General features: G+C 32.6%; 1 long non-coding RNA gene across 1 annotated transcript; it reads right to left on the bottom strand.

Moving 5' to 3' along the window:
• Positions 1-1,258: 1,258 nt before the first annotated feature.
• LOC132737609 (uncharacterized) lies at positions 1,259-4,858 on the bottom strand. Its single transcript, XR_009626752.1, has 3 exons — positions 4,218-4,858; positions 2,862-2,973; positions 1,259-1,824 (listed from the first exon to the last, which is right to left on the bottom strand). It is a non-coding gene; the product is annotated as an uncharacterized LOC132737609 (long non-coding RNA).
• Positions 4,859-5,113: the final 255 nt, after the last annotated feature.

Raw genomic sequence — 5,113 nt, 5'->3', positions numbered from 1 at the left:
AGATTTTATAAAGTTTTTACTATATGCACATAGGGAAAATCAATGACCCCTGGGGCGGGGCCAATTTTGACCCCAGGGCTTTTATTTAAAAAAACTTGGTAGACACTCACTAAAGGATGTTTCAAGCCAAATATCTAAGCTCTAGCTCTTAGGGTTTTTTTAAAGATGATATTTAAAGTTTTTTTCTTTCGGTTCCCATGGCAACCAGAGTTCAGCATGGAATTAAATTCTTTGCACAATTTTTAAAGGTGACAGCCAAAGGAACATTCTTGTGAAGTTTGGATGAAATTAGCGTAGTGGTTTATGAGGAGATGTCATTTAAAGTAAAAGTTTACGGCCGGACGAAAAGGGATCACAAAAGCTTGACCTGTCACTTTGTGACAGGTGAGCTAAAAACTAAGGAATGGAGTTATGGTTCTTTGACACATTGGAAAATTCGAGTCGTTCAAGTTGATGTAGATTCAGTGATAGTTTGGAATAAGCATTTTTAACTTAAGGGATATAATTAAAACATGAAGCAAGGTAGAGTTATGTTTCTTGAACATTGCACTTCCTCTTAAAAGTCTCTATCACTTTGTGAAGTTTACATAAAATCCCTTCAATACATATTTAGTTATATTCATATTTCGGACAAGAGTGTGAAGGACAAATGTCTTCCTAAGTACAGACTATGTTTTTTTTCCTTTATCAACTAAAATCTCAAAAACACCATTAAAAACATATTTTCCTCCCATGAGCAACCCTTTTTCCCAAAAGTACAAGTCTGTATGGAATGAACACAGATATTTATCCATAATATTACTTGAGTCCATACCGACAGATGGTTAAGACCGCAACTATATTCTCTCCCTTTCAGGAGCATAAATTATAATAACATGCTAAATCTTTGTATAGTTCTATATCAGATACCAGTATGATGAACCTTACTTTTGTACCATTTAAGTTATAGCAAAATTCAGCTTTCATTGACATACAGAAATGGGTCAGCCTTTAGTCCCCTCTTAATGAAAATAGAAGGGGACTAATAACAACAATTTATTCTCATAGTTTCAATTCTCAGGTTTATTACTTATCATTACACCAGGCAAGCTAAGATACATGTTAAAACCACAGGCACTATATACCACATTTACCCATATACGCTCATAATACTATATATAAAGAATAAAGGTCCCTAACGAGAGAAAAATATCATGCAAAACAAACAAGAACTGTTCGGTAAAAATACACCAGATCACTATTTTATCTTTGTCTATCATAAACACTTTTTACTTCATCGAAATCCTACAAAATGCTCCAAAATACGAGCAAGTTTCCAAATTTCACTGAAATGTCATTGCATGTCGTTTTCGACGTCCAAGCGATGCGTGTAAACAAAGGTGAATTCTGGTCAATTTCTACAAAATCAACGAATAACTGTTAAGATTTCGACATACTTTCTTTAAGGCAACTTGTATACAGTCAAACTGCGATGTCTTTACTTCACAACTGTCCGACGATAACACTAACAAGCTAAAAAATTAAAAATAATTGACAGCTCCGTTCCAGAAAGTAACCATTTCTTACATTACCGCACTGAATATAAGGTAAAGTAATGATTGGTTAAGCGGAAAATCCGAGTTTTAACATTTTCCTTCAACACAATGTTCATGACTGGCCTTTACTATTGACAGGGGATTCAATTCAGACTAGCCCTCTAAAATACTCCAACTAGTCCAAAGTGTTAATGGTGCCTATACAGTTATGATCACTACATCTGGAAACTGGAGATTCCCACTGAGTGTGATGCTTATCTTCATTCGCTTGACAGTGACACATGTCCACCTTAAAAAAAAAGCAATAAAAATTATATGAAGTGCAATAATTTGCAAAAAAATGCTTATCTTATTTGTCTCTTCTTACATTTATAATGCAGAGCACTAGATTTGTGTGTCAGTCATACAAAATGACTTTCAATAATACTATTTAAATATATTTGAAATACAATTTCTTTAATAAATACTCATATAGTAATACTAAATTCCTTTTTTGTGATATTTTTTCTGACACATATGTGCAGACAGTACATTGTGTACACCGGTCTTACTGACCTGTGTGATACCATTCTAAGCATGATGCCAAGAAAATTTTGGACTTGTGAGAGGCTGTAAATGACCCCAGATTGATCATAAGGTAATGTGTAACCAACGCTGAAAAGCATTTGACTATATCTCAATCCATTGAGAAGTGACATCACTTTGAAATCAATTTTGATTGAAAAAATCGAGGCAAAATAGTGATTTTGGGCAATTTTGAGATGTCCCCTCGTTGCCATGGTAACAGAAAATTTAAGCCTGAGCATGTTGTTGCAAGGGCAATGGTCCAGTCAACATTTGTGCCAAGTTTGATTAGTGTTGAAGCAGTTTTTATAGTATTATAGCAATTTGAACTTGTAACGGGAGACTTTTCAATGAAAACAGCCATTTTTCACAAAATGCTCATGAAGTAATGGGTTAAGAAATTTTGCATCTTGATTGGGAAAAATATTTAGTACCATGTACAAAGTTGTTAATCCAACAAATTGTATATCATTCAAAGCATAAAAAATTGACAATGGAATGTGTTTTTGAACATCATCTGTCTGGTACCATATTGGATTGAAATGGAATGAAGAAAAATTGTCAGCTTTGATAACGGGAATTTTGACTTATGATTTTTTTCTAAACTTGGAAAAGAAAAAAAGCATATTTGGCATTATTTGCCACTGGGAATGGGTCTGTTAATCTGACCCGTGGTGACACTGGTAAAAATGCATGTTTTCATTAATTTTTTTTGGAAAACAGTTTGGTTTGTGAAATATACATTAAATATTATATAAGTACCTGTTGTTTGTAATAATCTTCTAGTCTTTCTTTAATCTTATACTGTACTTTTTTCTAGCTACATGTACCAGCCTTTCCAAGTGAATATTAAAGTAAATAATCTTTTATTTCCCTGAAAATATCAATTTAGAGATTTCATTTCAAAATCATCCAATACTACTCTCTTAGTGTGTGTATATACAGAGACATATAAATACATTTTATGTATTTTAACGTCTCTGGTATATACAATGTATATATGTGTCTACACAATGTATATATATGTTTACACTATAATATGATTGTGTACAGCATGTAATGACATAATTAAAATTTGAAAAATTTATGATAATAAAATATTAATAATATTTCTTCATATTACTCCACAGTATTACCACTAAAATAGAAAATGTTCTATCATTTTATTATGATATCTATTTTTTACATGTAGATTTGTGAAAAAAATGTGAATATCAGTAGTGTCAAAAATTGTTAAATCATAATTATAAAATGTCTAATTAACACTGATAAATTACTTCAACCATGTATTGAGAACAGGTATAGATCATTTCCAACAGTCTTGCTGTTGTGTTGACATTTTCGCGACATGGTTGTGTGTCTGCCTTGTAATCAAGAGGTCTGGGGTTCAGATCCCTTTGAGTGCCTGAAGATTTTTCAGGTTAACAATTATCAAGGTGGCAGTGATTTTTTTTTCAACTTTCAAAACAACCTGTGGCTTTATAAATGGGAAACTATAGCTTGATTAATCAGAAAAGAGGAAAAATTTCAACCACTGAAAATGGAATTTACCCATACATTTAAAAAAAGTGTAATTCAATTTAAAGGGGTTCCATTGAGGTATTTTGTCATGATGGGACTGAAATATTTTTTCCAGATAAATGTACCATTTGATGAATGTTTAGAACACTAATCTTTGTACAAACCTTTAGATCATTTGCGCACTTCGTTTTTCCAGAATAGTTATTCAAATTGTAAAAAGATGACCCAAAATGAAATGACTAGACTTTAAATAGATATGATAATTTATGATAAAGGTCAAAATAAAATTATTCTGAAATATTCAAGAATGTGCCCCATTTGGTAGAGACGTAACGGCCGTGACAAGACCAAAAAATTGTAGGCGTATATGCCGGTTTTCCTGTAAAGGCAGACATCTGTGTAATATCAATTTGTAAAATCTGTCGGTTTTGCAGTCTAAGTATGATCGAAATGTCTTGGGTACGAAAGACTCGAGATCTCCAAATTACTTCGAAATTATTTACGAAAGTTTTAGTCCTCGGAAACAAATTGGCATCAATAAATAAACTTAATATTATTAGTCATCAAATTCATAACATATTTTGCTTTATAACATACCTTATGAGCTTAACAGGCTGATAATTATGCTCGTGAAGTAGGTCGAAAAATATACCGGAAGTTGTCGGATTCATTTAACCTAATTATCGGCTAATTCAGAGACGAATAGATTATCTACATCTCTGGCTAATTCTATTTCAATATCCACTTTGCAATTATAAACTACAAAATTTATCCGATAAATAATGTCTTTTTCAAAAATTCTGGAATATAATACAAAAAAATGTGATGATAAGGCGGATGAGTAAGTTAAATATTGCAAGCCGTCAAGCACTATGACCCAATTAATTTACTATCCCATTCATAGAATTATGTGACCCCACAAATTATATCCGCTACGTTTCTAATACCGTAATTCAAGCTCAATTGCACATTATTTTCAAAAAATAAATTTCTTGTCTCCACTTCTGTTCGCAATAAATCGAAGTTTTCAGAAATTCAGAGCACTATTTTTCACTCGCGGCGGTTATGCGTCGGTCATGGTCGGGTGATCACTATGAATTCAGCTTAGCTTGATATGTTAGAATACAATATAGCATTTAGAGTGGCGATGAAACGTCACAGCAGTGGGCGTTACCCTGTATGGTTGGAAATTTCGGGTTTGTAAGTGCACTAGTTGGGACTACGTCCCAACTAAAAACCAACAGTTTCTATCTTACATTAAGAATTTATAAGATTTTGATATGGGGGAACAATTTCAGTCAAAAGTAAACCAAAGTCAGCATTTTCAGTACACAAATTATTGTATATATTTTGCAAGTCAGAAATGAGAAGATAATTTTGGGATAAACCATTTATTTTTAGTGACTGGTCACCTTCGTCTAAAATTTCATTTAAATCGGTCTCTGTCCAGGTTTCCACTTTGCATTTTCTTGCTTTTTGTATAGCTGCATAGC

The sequence above is a fragment of the Ruditapes philippinarum genome, unplaced genomic scaffold (assembly GCF_026571515.1).
Source record: "Ruditapes philippinarum isolate M1 unplaced genomic scaffold, ASM2657151v2 ctg6165_1_1_1_1, whole genome shotgun sequence".
In the NCBI taxonomy this organism is placed as follows: domain Eukaryota; kingdom Metazoa; phylum Mollusca; class Bivalvia; order Venerida; family Veneridae; genus Ruditapes; species Ruditapes philippinarum.
Note: the sequence above shows the minus strand (reverse complement) of the source record. Positions and strands in the feature narration are given on the sequence as shown.